Source organism: Hippopotamus amphibius, chromosome 15 (assembly GCF_030028045.1).
Source record: "Hippopotamus amphibius kiboko isolate mHipAmp2 chromosome 15, mHipAmp2.hap2, whole genome shotgun sequence".
Lineage (NCBI taxonomy): Eukaryota > Metazoa > Chordata > Mammalia > Artiodactyla > Hippopotamidae > Hippopotamus > Hippopotamus amphibius.
This window is the reverse complement of record NC_080200.1, coordinates 38,559,971-38,574,854: the sequence shown is the minus strand read 5'-3', so window position 1 is coordinate 38,574,854 and position 14,884 is coordinate 38,559,971. Positions and strand designations below refer to the sequence as shown.

Here is a 14,884-nt window from a genome sequence, read left to right as displayed (position 1 = left end):
CATAAACACAGGACAGAAACACTGCTCATTTGGCAATAGTTTTGTCTCTTCAGGAGCACAAGCAATTCAGAGATGACACAAACCTCTATATTCTGAAACCAAGCGTGTTCTGTGGCACTCTTAATTACCAGATTTTTCTAAGAGCACAACAGTGTCACTTTCAGATCAGGCCAAACTACGGAACTGCGGATTTAAATGAAGAAATATTTTGAAAATGTAACCATGGGTCCCTACTAGTGGCTTCGGTTATTTAAGGAGCACTACCTAGTTTATAAGAGCATTAGCAAGAAGATATTAGGTAACATTTGGTTAAGGTCAGCCTTCATCAAGAAAACGGACTTTATTAAATTCACCCCAGGGACTTCCCTGGTGGTGCAGTAGTTAAGAATCCATCTACCAAGGCAGGAGACACAGGTTCGATCCCTGGTCCGAGAAGATCCCACATGCTGTGGAGCAACTAAGCCCATGCGCCACAACTACTGAGCCTGTGCTCTAGAGCTCATGAGCCACAACTACTGAAGCCCACGTGCCTAGAGCCCGTGCTTCCAACAAGAGAAACTACCGCAATGAGAAGCCCGTGTACTACAAGGAAGAGTAGCCCCCACCCGCAGCAAATAGAGAAAGCCTGTGTGCAGCAACAAAGAAAGACCCAACACAGTCACATAAATAAATAAATAAATAAATAAATAATTTGAAAAAATTAACAAATTCACTCCAAGTAGTAAGGTTCTCAGCAAGTGTTGGCTGCATGAAATATTAAGAATCCGGATCCTAAAACAGAACACAGTTGCACCCATTGTTTCTATTAAGGAGTTCTTGTATAGAAACCTGAACATTTGTATCTCTACACACTATCTGGAAACTGAACTACAGATTTTCTTTTGTTTGTGGATATACCTAAAAGATCCACAACAGTATTGTCTGCAGCTTAGAATGAAGCTAAGATTTTATCTTAGACTGTTCACATATCTACTGAATCTAGCAAAATTTTGACCTCTATTTTCCATAATTACCCTTTATTTCCAGACCTCTCCTCCCTGTTCACCAAAAAAAAATTTTTTTTTTTTTTACTGAGTTCCGGGATTCCTCCCCAATCTTGCTTCATCTCTAGTCTGAGTTCCTGCTTCCAAAAAGGTATACTACCTTGTCCTCATAATTAGCCAACTCCTATTACAGTGTTGTGTATTTTACACACACAGCACGGGTATTTCATAATATATTTAGAATACTTGAAGTAAAAAAGCTCTTTGTGGGATTAATTCTTCCTTCCATCTTCTCAAAAGGATCCAATGAGATCTAAGCTGTAAGAGCCTCTGGTTGTCTCTGACCTACTTTCATGGCTGAATTCTTGTAGTGGTGCCCTATCAGACCTCAGGGTCTCCCTGATTTTGTATTAATCAGGCATCAGTGTGCAATTCCTCTATTGATGGTCAACTTGAGATGTAAATACTTGTATACTTAGAATGCACAGTAGACAGATACACAGCCACCTGTTCCCTGAAGAGGCCCATCTCCTCCATTTACCCTGGACACACACACACACACACACACGCACACAGGCACGTACACAATGCCTTCTCTGGTTACCTCCCTAGCCTGTAATACTTCCTACCTTCACCTATTTGAATTCCTACCTGTCATTCAAAGTTCACTCAAGTTCACTGTGTGGTCTTAGGTCTTCACTGACTTCTCACCAGCTCTACCATTTCTCTACACTTGACCTATTGTTGTCCTCTGACTCATGTAGAACTCTTCCCCTAACTCAATGAGATTTTGAGGTCAGGGAATCATTTATCCTGTTTTTCTAGCCCCCATGCAGACTGGTAAAGAGCAGTGCACTTAAAACATTAGAGGTAATACACAGCTGCCATTTGTTCCTTAATATGAAAATCTTTTCTTTACCTTCCTGGTTTTTCATGCAATACAGGTTTTTCTTCAATTGCTAAGCAATTGCCACTCAAACTCATCTTGCCAATACAGCCAGGTTCATTGATCTGAGTCAGCATTTTGTTTTCCTGATTTAATAAAGAGATCTACTGCTTAGCAGATAAAGATCTAAGTCCTTGTCCTGACATCCAAAGCTCAGTGCAATCCATCTCTCCTTTCCAAATGATATCACCCCTTACTTCTCCACCACCTGTACTTTCTCTTGGCCAGACTGGCCAATCAGCATTCTTTGGGTATACATCTGCATGATGTATTTATAAGCTTCTGCCTAGCATGCACTTTTCTTCCTACCTTTGCTGATCTGACTTCCACCATTCCTTTAAAAGCCAAGTCCATCATCACACCCGAGTCCTTTTCTTTCTCCAGACTCTACTCTGTACCACTTAATTATAATAAAACCATATGTTAGTTGAGTGGTTGTCATTTTCTCTAAATTTCTTGTAGGCAGCAATTGTTGACAGTTATGTGTTCCCTAGCAGGTGTTAAGTAAATACTTTCAGCCAACGTTCAATTACAACTGATGAAAACTTTTAGATCAGCTGGACAAATCAGAAACTCCAAGAACAAGTTATCAGGCAGTCAGGCAAACATCTATGCATCAAGATATCCTTCAGAAGACACATTGGACATTGAATAAAACTATCATTTCAATTCAAGTACACGAATGCTTCAGAAAAGGCTCAGCTCTAGTTGAACCTTGGTCCAGGCAGAAATCAGTATTAAATCTCCTTATTGTCAACCAGCTATGCGAGGAAGGGCCTGTTCTATTTGTTTTCTACTTCAAAACTGGGATTTTATTTAAGATGTTTGACTCTAGAGGCAAAGGTTAAAAAAAAGAAACCCTGAAACAAAAACAAAAAACAACACTACCACCATCCAAGGCTGATGCAGTAAAGCACAGCTGGCATTTTCCTTTAAGGGAGATGTGAGCATCCACTATGTGTACCATCCCAACTTCTGATCCTCTGATCTACCAGCAAATTATACATTTCCCATCTGGATTAACTTTGTGCCCCAAAGCCGGACTGGTTCAGCACTCTTCATAGGACTGTGAGAGCCCTCTGACAAATATTCAAACACGTTTGGCTTATTTCTGCCGCACTAAATGGTAACAAAAAACACAATAGCATCTCCATTACATATTACAGAAGATTAGAACAGGTCTTGGCCCCTTAGTAGGAAACTTCAAATATGGAAAACAAGTGAGACCCTTTGGGTGAAATGTTTAGAACAAAGAGGGCAGCTGCACCCAACGTGGATACATTAGTGAAGTTATCTTTCACTTTCCAGTTATTTGGGCATGGATTAAATCTGGACCGCAGGAGGGCTCAACTGTCCTGCCCAGAGGAGTTTAAGTGGTACTTTAAGAGTTAACATCTGTGCGCCTGTAACTGGTTTATGAAGCACTGCCACATCTTCTGGCTTCACCCTCACAGTTAATAGTTTCATGGTAGGTAAGAAAGTTGGTCTCATTTTCAGTCCAAATGTGTTCATCTCTAGATTTTAGCTTGCCTAAAGACTGCAAACAATGAGAACAAGACCATTTTCCAACATTAGCTTAGTTATTTCATTGAGAATTATAGTCCTAGAGCAGGTACCTTTCTGAAGCAGCAGCTCTGAGGAAGTACTGTTTTCATGGCTTCTCCTTTCATTTTAATTTGCAGGAAACTCATTTTACTGATGGATAAAATGAAGCTCAGCCTTTATATCTCTTGTCTTAAATGGCAAAGCTGGGTTGCGGATACAGTCATTTGTAGTTCAAAGCTCAATCTCTTAACCACTAACCTATGCTGCCTCTTCAAAGCCAGAGTTCCAATTCTCTCCTTCTAGATCACACCCTTGTATCTTTCAGTCGAGGGCGTGATCTCTGCTAAACACCAGTCTCTGATTAGCACCAGTCACTCTTAGGACTGTTTTGCAAGGCGCGTGAGGTGACTAAGGAACAGAGACATTGAGCAGTGTGCCTAAGAGATGGCAGTGCTGTCATTCCACTGCAGGACTAGAGTCTATACTCTTTACTTCACCTAATGTAGACTTTCTTCTAGACTCCTACTCACTGGGAGTTCTTCCATTGGTAGCCTAGCAACATGCGTCACATATTAGAAATTTACTATTATTATAAACATCAAGCTTTGAATCATAAAGATCCATGCTTGAATCCCAGCTCTACCGCTTAATGGTATGACTGTGGTCATACCGATCACACTGGAGCTAAGGAATGGAGATATCTTTTCTACCTTAAGTTATTTAAAGTGAAAGTCAAATGGGAGAATGGAACAGTACGTTATAAACCATAAAGTGCTATAAAAACTAAGTGCAGCAGATTCATTTACCATGATGGAGAGGTCTTCATCTGCACTCTGGGCATGGCATGAAGAAAACAAAATAAAAAGTTTTATAGGTTAGAGAAAACCATCTGGTTCAAGGGTAATGATCTAGTTTACCGAAATCTTCTTTAAAAAGAAGCAACTGGGACAGTCTTCTAATAAATGGAGATTAATTATGTTCTTTAAAAACCCTAAAAGAGGGGAAAGGATTTGGAAGCGACGTGATAACATCCAACTAAGGAGTAGATTGGTTTTCCTAGAATCAAGAAAGCAATACTTGAGATAGCAGGAAAAATGTCAAGGTCTGTGCTTTCTCATCTTGCTAAGATTCAGTGAAACTGAGCTATGTTTAAATGCCTTGCTTTATTATTTCCATGACTGTAGGAATTCAGTTCCTCTGTTATGCTTTACACTCAACAACTGGAATATGAAAGTTACTCTTAGGCCATGTGAAGGGCTTGTTGAAATACAGCTGCATGGGCCCTACTGCTCGTTGCTGGTTTAGTGGATCTGGGATGGGAACCAAGAATCTGCATTTTGAACAAGTTCCCAAGTGATGCTGATGTAGCTGGTCTGGGGACCACACTCTGAGACTAGCTAGTCTGAGATGAGTTCTTTCTAGCTGTGAATCACACACTCTAGCTAACTAAGTGTCCAATCTGGAAATCATGAATGAATGTGACTGTTAAATGAGAACTTATGGCAGTTCATCTGTCACATAAAGATCTAAGTCTGTTTCAGAGTAACACTTTGCATCACATTGCTGGGGAGAAATAGGGTCGCTTTCTACCCAGAGAAAAATTAAACCATGAATTCCTCACCCACATCTCTTCCAGGTTGGAGAATGCTTCAAACCCAGCTTTTCCAGTATTCTTACTTCCTAACCTACTGGCTCCTTTTCCTCTACGGTTACCTAAAAATCTAAGTGACAGCCCTCATGCATTCTGCCTCCTGGTAACTTCCCTGCAGCTGAACACTCACTCAGCCTGTTCTGTTCACTCAGAATTCTTACCAGTTTGAAACAGTTAAAGGTCACTTGCCTCTAGCTAGCTTAGGGGCCAAGATACAAGCTACAGCAGCAGAAAAGCATTGCCAGGCTGCTTCCATGCTGAGGCAACAGCTTTTATGTTCCTGAAATTTCATAAGCCTTAATATTTCTCTGTCGTGATGATGTAAGAATTAGCAAGAGTTGGACAATTTGGGTTAAAGTTTTGGATTAAAATAAGTTTAGAAGAGAAGAATGAGGTAGGTAGAGAGGAGATTCTACCTCAATAAAAAAAAGTAACTTCCATTTTTAGACCAGGAAGCAATTTGTTCAGATTTTGCTTACCCTAGAGTGGCAGGCTTCCTTCCAAGGTAAGAGAAAGATTCAGGAAGGGGAGTAACCATGGCAACCTGCCCAGCTTTGTGGGCAAGGACAGTATGGGGCCCTATGTAGTCAGAAGACTTTTTATTTCTACCCAGTCCCTCAGTTTAGCACGGGTGGTCCTCCCCTTCCCACTTCCTTCTGTTATAATGCTAACTTCAGGGGAAAGGACTTCTCCCTTTCTGTAGGGAGTCTGGGGGTGCAGAGTGGGGGGAAAGACTTAAATGAGAGCAGAAAAGGTCAGCTTGACCAAACCAAATTGTAGGCACAAGGCAGAGAACACAGAGTAACTCCCAGTCTGTTTAGTGTAAGCACAGCAAACTCCCTGGCTTCGTTAATATTAAGTGCTTACGTGATTAACACTTTTCAGGTAGACGGGTGGTGTCCAACTTTGACAAAGACATTCCCCGCTCCGCCTTTGGTTTTCACAAAGATACATAATTCAGTAGCTCAGGGGGCAAAATGAAAACAAAACATCAGAATAAAGTATTCTACGCCTATTAGGTTAACAGTCTTCCCAATGGACCTGGGGGTAGGTATTATTATTCTCTCCAGATAAGAAAGCTTAAGTACAGAGAAATGATGCAATTTGCTCAAGGTCACATGAGCAGCAGTGCTGTCCCTGGGATTTGAACTGAGGCAAGGAGGCTCCAGAACCCACACTTGAAACCACACCCGGCTGAACTAGGTGGCAAGTGGAAATGGCCTGGGTGCCAGCCCTTTGTGTCCACAGTCAGCGTCATTTGTTCCCCTTGCCAGAAATCAGCGTGTTCTTCGTAGAAGAAGGGGACTCGATGGCCTGCTTTCCTTCTGAGTCACAGGATTAATCCAGGCAGGATACGTTACCATGAGTTAGGTTACCCTTAAACACATAGATCTGAGGTGACAGCTATTTCCACTAAATGTGATTCTGGCCAGCCTCTGTGTAGTTCAGTGGCACAGCTTCAGAATTACACAGCAGTGCCAGAGAATTTTCAAATACCACATCCTGTTTCTCAGGTGTTTCATACTGCCAGTTGAGTTCTCATTCTAGTTCTGCTTGGAGGGTAGAGAGCCTTGTGCATCTGGTCAAATACCAAAACCTCCCCAACCGGTCCACTTTCAAGCCTTTCCACCTGGGGAGGCATTTTCTGCTGACCCTTAGGACAACTTAACACTCTGGAGCTCTGTCTTTGGCAGCCTTCTCAAGTATTTCAGCATCTTAGCTTTGTCTTTAAGAAAAGCATCAATTAGATTTTCAAGTCAAGAGAGACTGAGGAAGGGAAACACACAGAACCTTCAAAACTACGCAGGTGAAAACTATGGGTGGTAGCAAGTGTAGGCTTACAGACATATGAGGGTAGAAAGAGAAACGAAGCAGCACATACTGTACCACCAAGACCCGTGTCTCCACAAAGCCTCCTGCTGACCAGGAGCCGTGACCAAGGCTTCTGTCTTCCTGCTCTCTAAGTCTTCAGATAATGGGAGGCATGGCTGAGCAAGCCAATAAGTATCGCCCCAACCACTGGTCAGCAGCTCCCGGGGGTCCCTGTACCAGCTTCACGCTAACAAGTGTCTTAAAAGCAATTCTCTTCAACCCAGACAAGGTGGCTGAAATCCATTCAGCCTTTTGGGCCAGGCAAGAAGTGAACCTAGTGCACAGGAATTTGGACTTTTAGTTGGAGTTACAACTATAGAAAGCCTTGAGTGGAAATGCAGACCCTGGATTCTGTCCTTAGCAAGGAGGCAAGGCTTTGAACAAGTGCTGTGGCTGCCTTCGCTCTCTCACATTCCCAGGAGAAGATCAGCTGGGTCCAAGATCGGCAGAATGGCAACTGCCTGTGTGTCACAGTTCAAAGTTGGAAGATACTCCCCTCCCATCTACTTTAAAATGGAGGAGGGTATAGCTTAAGAAGAACCGGTTTCTAGGGCATCCATCTGGGTAAGAAGGGAGAGAGTTGGGAGTGGGAAGGGAAAAGGAAGTGAAATTATTCATCACCAACAGGAAAAAGAATTCAGTCCGCCTTAGGAGGAGACTGACTAGGGATTTAGAAGTTATCTGTCTCAGAAATACACGTTGGAAAAAACCACTAGGCCTCCTTTGTGCTTTCTGAACGAGATTGCACATTGTGTAGCATTGTTTATTACCACACATGTAGCACTTCAACCAAAAGGATCCTTCCCCAGAGATGAAGGAGAGCTCAATCCCAAATACTGCTGAATTCTCATGGCAATAAACTTTCTTAGAGTATCACAGAGGCCTATCTCCCCTCAAAGAGGGCGAGACAGAACCTTGGGGAGGGGGCTGGGCACCAGGCCCAGAGAAGAGTAGCCTAATCAAGGTCTGGCTGCTGGTTTAAGAAGCCAGGTGGAGGTGTCACAGAGCATGGAGGCAAGCCATTTGGTAGCTGTCATGCTCTCCCATTCCCAGCTAGTTCCTCCCTCCCCAAGAGCCAGTAGATGCTCCTGTGTGGGGAGCCAACCTCAAGCCTGCAGGGAGATCAACTATATCCCATCAAAGCCATTCCAAGAGCCTTATCGGACGTCCTGAAGGCATTTTTGCAGCTGCCTGCTTTCCTCAGCCATTCCTTCTGTTTGCATTACTTCTGTCTTACCTCCCTCTTTCCCCGCTCCCCTGCTTTGCCTGATTAGGGCCAGAAATTTTTTCATTAAGTCACTTTACAGTGCAATAACAACATTTACTATTCATGAGTCGCCCCTCCATAATTTTTAAGTCTTTCCATGTGTCTGGAAGCTTATTTCTGCTCTTCTCATTTTACAGAGTGCCTCTCTTCCTTCCAAACACAAACTAAAAAGAAAGAGGATAAGGTTGGGGGTGGGGGGGGGGGAGGCGAGTGGATGGATGGGGTGGAGATAACATCCAGATTCTTTAAGTGTTTTTAATCCAGTTCGATTTCCCTTTGGATTCAAAGGGCTCCCTGCGAAAACTGACTGCGGACCCGAATCCCAGGCTAAGAATTAAGTCAAGAGGAAAAGACGGCAGAAACAAATAACAGAGTCAGCTCTATGCTATGAAACCCGCTATGTTGACTGAGGCTCCACGGGTTTAACCCATTCATTTTTTCCCCTTTTCTAAAATTCTTACTTAATCTTTCCAGATTACAGCAAGCAGGCAAACACCATTTAAATGCTCTGAGGATTTCAGACAAGTTTGTTCAGTCTCTTGGGCAGACACTTACTTAAGAATGCGGGCGTAAGACAAAAAGTTCACATTTTAATGCCATAAGCTGTCAGACACCGGGGAAAGAGCTTCTCGCCGGCGCAAACCAGGTCCCCAGTCTTTGTCACAAGGCAAAAATAAACACCCTTGGAGGAGTTAATTAGGCGCTCAGCAGCCACACCGGCGTCCGACCCGGGCTGCCCACAGAGCCTTTACACACACACACACACACACACACACACACACACACGGGAGGCGCTTGTGAAATGTCACTAGCTGGACATCTGGAGTCCGACCCCAAAGGTACCCGCGCTCCGCGGGAGCATTCCTCGGATGTCAGGCCACAAAACCGCCTTTTGCCCAAGTACACCGTCTTCTTCCTAAGATGCCCCAGCAGTCCCAGGTCTGCATCCCAAGGCGGGTAAAGTAAAGGAGGGAAGGGGGTCGCCGAAAATGGAGCCGAAGGGAAGGAGGCTCGGAAAGCTACTCACAGGCCAGCTAGCGCCTCGGCGATGCGAGCATGACTCCCGGGTGCCCGAGCCTCCTGGCTGCCGCGCAGCCGACACGGCGGCCGCGCTTAAATAGCCGCCGGCCCGGGAGCCTCGCAGCCGCGGGCCACTCCCGGCGAGATATGGTTCTAATCAGATGCTGGCAGCCGAGGACTCCCCAGGAATGCGCCGGGATGTTTTTGCTGCCTGGGCTGGGTAACTCCCCCTCAACGTGTCTGCTGAGTCTTCCAAACTTAACTGTTTATTAACTCGAGCTGGGGCCGCGCCGAGCCGCCGGCCGGCTGGGCTGCGGGCCCCACCAGCGGGGGGCGATCGCCCGGAGCCCAGCGCCGCGGAGGAGGAAGCGGTCGGGGCGCCGTCCCGAGCCCGGGCGCGCGGGGCCGCGGACAAGGCGCAGGGGAGGGTGCGCTTAAGGACAGGAAAGGGAAACTCCGCGGGAAAGGGGTGGGACCCGGCGACCTTCATCTCACAGATTCCTTCTCGGCATCGCCGCTTCCAGTGATGTGGCGTCCCAAGTCATCCTAACCCCGTGGGGCCCTTCGAACAAAGGGCCGCCTTTACTCCCGACTTTCCTGGCAAGAGGCAGGGGATGCTAGCTCAGATCTACAGTCTCTACAGGCGCACGTGTGATGAACCCCTTGAAAAGAATTCGTGTCTCTTTCAGGGCAGCTGTGGGTGCACTTAAATTGGTGGGTAATCTGTGCGCATACGTCAAACATGCTGTATTTGTGTATGAAATACAATCCCGTCTATACAGATATAAAAACAATACTCTCTCTATGAAATTGGTATAAACAAAACTGTGCACGTCTGTGTAACCTATCTAAATAAGCTATGTATTTGATATAAACAGAGTGATTATATACTGACTTCCCCCACAGTATGGGCATCCCTGTGTAGACACGTGACGTGATTTTATCTGCAGTGATTTCCACAGTGTTTCCTATACTTCTAAGAAAAAGCTGAAATGTGAGAAATAAAATATTTGAAAATATGGACATGCAGTACTCAGCAGTAGAAGGCACTCCATAGTGTACCTTAGTGGAGTTTAACAAGCTGGGGGCTCATCTCTGTATTTGAAAGTCATGAACAATTGTAAAACATGCCCAGAAGCTTTGTTGCTTTTTAAGAATTATGAAATTATTCTTGTGAAAAGTATGTCTGTTTCCTTCTTCTTCTTTTCTTTCTTTTTTTAATCTGAGACAGTGTGTACTAAATGTGAAAATACCAAATTGTGACTTGGATGGGAAGGGGTTATTGATTTTATAGAGTAAGCAACACACAGTGGATTTGCATTTTACCTCTGGAAACTGGGGGTTCAAATCGGGCTCATGGGATACCAAAGATGTAGTTTGTGGTCCCAGCCTAGCCCCGACTGCAAAGCCACTGTGTAATTTGGGACAGCTCGGTGTGAGTGACAGTCCCTGCTCTCAAGTAGGTCAGGCTTGGAACAACCCTGGAGCCAGGGGTGCAGAGCAGCAAAACCCATCAGTGATGAGGATACTACCTCTTTTGACCTTTACTATTTCTGCCACCTGTCTCATTCCCTCATACCAGGGGAGGTAAAGGTGGGGAGGGTTGTGCTGACAGTTTTCAATATTCCTCTGAGGTAATTTGCAATTATTAAAAAAAATGACTTTGTGTGAATGACAAGAAGTATATAACATTTAGTCTTGGTACTGTATTGATAACATTTTTGCAGAGAACTTTACTTCTGAGGCATTTTAGGACATAGTGCTTTATTTCTAAGATCCAGAAGTGCAGGAGCTTGGTTTCACTTCCAAAAGCTAAGTAGCTGGAAAAATGACAGCTGATTTCAGGCACAGCTTTGACAATTTGGGAAAACAACAAAAATGGGTCTCTCTTTTAACCTCCCTATGTAACACTTTCTCAGAAGTGACCACCTACACCTATTTTTTTTTTAATCGAAAGACTCTTATTAAGAAATGTTGACTTACATTTGCTCTACCCCACCAAATGGAAGGGATTTGTGTAAGAAGCCAGAGGAAGAAAATGATTTCATCTGCCATGAGCTGTAGTTTCAAGAGAAGATTTTGATGAAGACAGTTCATTTGTGACCAGTGGGCTCCCACACACAGCTTGCAGTGGACAGCTGTGTCATTTACACAGAAATCTTGAGTCGACAGTGGAGAACTCTGATTTGATTTGAAGTATGTTTTTATATCTCTAAGGCTCTGATATTGCTTCTGGCAGTAATTCAGTGTCCTGCTACATTAAGAAAGGAAAAAAAGGAGAGAAAAGAATGATAATAAACGTAATCCTTTATATCCTTGGTAGAACATAGTCTCGTGTCCCATGGAAGGTGTTGGCTTTTCAGTAGATCTAAAACGAATATCCTTGCAGCTGGAGACTCACACCCAAGCCCACCCAGACGTTAACTCTGCCTAAACCGTGGTCTTTTCTTATCACTACTGAAATTAATGTTTAGAAAAGTAAGGTGAGGAAAACTGAGTGGAATGTTTGAAAAACTGTGGTCCTTGCATGGCTCTTTCCTTGCACAAAACCTGCTTGTGAGAGAGAAGGAAAAAGAAAAAGAAAAATCCAAAACTGAGGACTGTTCCCAGCCTAGGAAAGGGGTAGTTAATCCCGTGATGGCTTGCTGAAGAATGCATGGTTTATTATTAAAGTAATCTCTTAAGATTTTCCTGGAATGTGCTTCCACAGCAACTCTGCCTGTGTGAGCTATCCTATGTGTGTGTCTTTTCTTCCATAATTAAGCTGGCTGTTTTGCCTCTTTAGCTCACAGAACTAAGGCTTTCTCTCTCCCTTCTCCCGGCTTTCTTGTGTCTCCTTCCCTACTATTCTTGTCTCCCTTAAACATCCCATTTTGAATCCTGCCATCTCCCATTGAATTGTAAATGGTTCTTTAGACTTGGCCATAGGTAAACTGCCTGTGTACCTTGATGCCTTGCTGGATGCTTCCAGATGTTCTAATCAAACAAAGACTGGTTGAAGTCTGTGGATCTAGCAAGGTCACATCTTTTTTGTTTTCCTCCTTGGTGTTAAAAAAAAGGAGGGGGCGGGGAGAGAATAGCTATTGTTTCCAGAAAAAGTTCTTTGACCTTCACTTGTTCTGCACGTTCATAGATGCAGAAAAACTGGTCCTATCAGATTTGGCTATTGGCAAGGCAGGGCAAACATTAGAGGGTTTTCCCTATCATCTATTTATCTACCTAAAATCTAAAATATTTGGAGGGTAGTCTACCGAAGGCAGACTGTTTTTGTTTTGTTGGTTGCTTTTGTTTGTTTTCTTGGCTATACCTGTAACGCATCTCAGAATTCAATATTTATTATTTGCTTGTGATGTGAAACATGAGTGAAACTCAAATGTTACTTGAAAAGCTGGAATGTTGTAAAGTGAAGGACACTTAAAAATTCAATATGAGGGATTTACATAACTGGTTACATTTTGCTAATAATATAAATTTTTATGATGAGAAATTGCACAGGGGAAAAAGAGTCCTCATATGAATTACTCATTAAAATATTATCTTACTTGGAAAGTAAGTTGGAAAGAGTTATTAAAGATAAAAAGACATATAATCCTACAAAACGCTAATATTATTATTGTAGCAAATGCTGATACAGTTCTCTATCCTATGGACAAGGATCTATCCCCTAGAAATAAAACGTACATAAAAAATGCAAAGATGTTAATTGCTGCATTGTCCATAGAAGGAGGAACCTGGGAACAAATGATGTCTGTTGGTAAGGGGATGATTGAATACATTCTGAGTCATCTGCACTGTGAAATCACATACAATCATTTACAAGAATAAATTGAAGTTGAACCTTGTCATACGGAAGGACTTCTATTAGGTAGTGTTGAGTGAGAAAAACAAGATATAGAAAAAAATGTAAAATATGTTTCTATTTTAGTAATACGAAAAGCAACACTTACCTATGTAGGCTTGAGTGCGTGTGTGCGTGTGTGTGCGTGTGTGTGTGTGTGTGTGTATGTGTGTGTGGTTATCAGGGATGCTAGAGACTGGATGGCAATACAGATGACTGGGGACCCAATGGACATGAGGATAGACAGGGAGAGGAGGAGGGCGAGAACCCTGCAAAAAAGGGAAAAGAAATGAAAAGAGCCTGTATGCAGATATAGTTATAGATCTCATTTGTGCAATTAAGTGAAAAGATACATGCGCAGGCTTGTATAACTAAAAAAAAAAAAAAACACATTGAGTGACTTTACGATAAGGAAAGAGAAGAGTTGTAAAAGCGATAAAATAGCTTTTTCCCTGAGGAGTTTTCCTCCAGGTCTTTCAGGGGTGTTCACTAGTGTTCTCCTGACCTAATTTGGCCTCTAGAGCAATAGTCCTCAAACTTTGCTGTTCGCCACAGGCCTCCTGGGAACACGCTCCAGGGAACATTCCTGGGCCCAGCCCTAGAGCCCAGAAAGGCCTGGGGTGGGCTGGTGGAGGAGGGGAGGCATGCCCTGCATAGGAATCTGCATGTGTAACCAGCACTTGTGGCTGATTCGGATGCTGGGGTCTTGGGGACCCCCTTCGAGAAACACTGAGCTTTTCCTGTGATCAAGAAGACACTCATTTTTTTCCTCTCTCAGCTCTGAGAACCGTGTGGAGAGGGAGAACAGCAAGGTTGAGAGGAAGCAGGTGCCACTGGTCTTTAGATGCCCCCCTTTCTCTCTCCCCGGACTCTCTGCAGCCTTAGACAGTGTCCTGGCTCTGGTGGTGACTTCTCTCCCTGCCCCCTCCCCTGTCAAGATTGGCTTCTGAAGAAAGATCTGATATGGACCGATACCCAGATATTTGCATTTGCAACCCTGACCCTTACTGTGGAGTGAAAGGCACTGCCCGCTGTTAAGGGATCTCAGGCATCAGTAAGAGGAGGGACAGATATTTTTCCGATTTTTGAGCAAGTGGAGGCGATTGTCAGCTCCACTCTGCACCCAGCTTAAGGTTACCCAGAAAGAGAGACGATTATAGGACCTCCAACTCCTGGAATGGCCCTCTATTATCCCTGAAGGCATTTTACATCTAGGCTTCAAAGGGGGCATTTGGAAATGTAAACTGTATAGTATGTACATAATGGCTTTTCTGATACAGCAAAGGAAAGTGGGATTTAAGGTCAGAGCTGGGTTAAAGTTCAGGCTCTCTCTCTCATTAAACTGCAAGATTTCCACAAGATTCCTAACTTCTCAAGGACTCAATTTTCTTATATATAAAATGGGCATGCCCTGTCTTCCTCTCTCATTCCGGCTTCTGGTGGGGAGAAAAGGAAGTTATAGACCTGGGAGGACTTTGGAAAGTTTGAGATTATATAAATACTATAAATTATGTAAAAATTATTCAAAAAACACATTACTTGGGGGAGGGAAGAGAGGTGCTTTTGTCCTAAATTATTTCCACTGGCAACATCAGAAATTCTATCCCTAGTAAATCATGTGTTTAGATGATGCTCCTCTGATTCATCTAGTGAACTTTCCTAAGGTTGAGCCCTTGGGCTAATCCTAGACCCTGATTTCCTACCGTATTAGTGAGGATTTCTTTATTGGATCAGTTTCATCCTGTCAAAGAGAGATGAGTGA

The 14,884-nt window shown here is 43.6% G+C and overlaps 1 protein-coding gene across 5 annotated transcripts in view; it reads right to left on the bottom strand.

Annotated features, from left to right (window-relative positions):
• The window catches only part of DAB2 (DAB adaptor protein 2), a 48,358-nt gene extending 38,878 nt beyond the window's left edge, over nt 1-9,480 (bottom strand). For all 5 annotated transcript variants that reach the window (XM_057709628.1, XM_057709630.1, XM_057709631.1 and 2 more), the window contains exon 1: nt 9,292-9,480. The gene's annotated coding sequence lies outside the window, so the exon portion shown is untranslated. The remainder of the gene's footprint in view (nt 1-9,291) is intronic.
• Between the last annotated feature and the right edge of the window lie 5,404 nt (nt 9,481-14,884).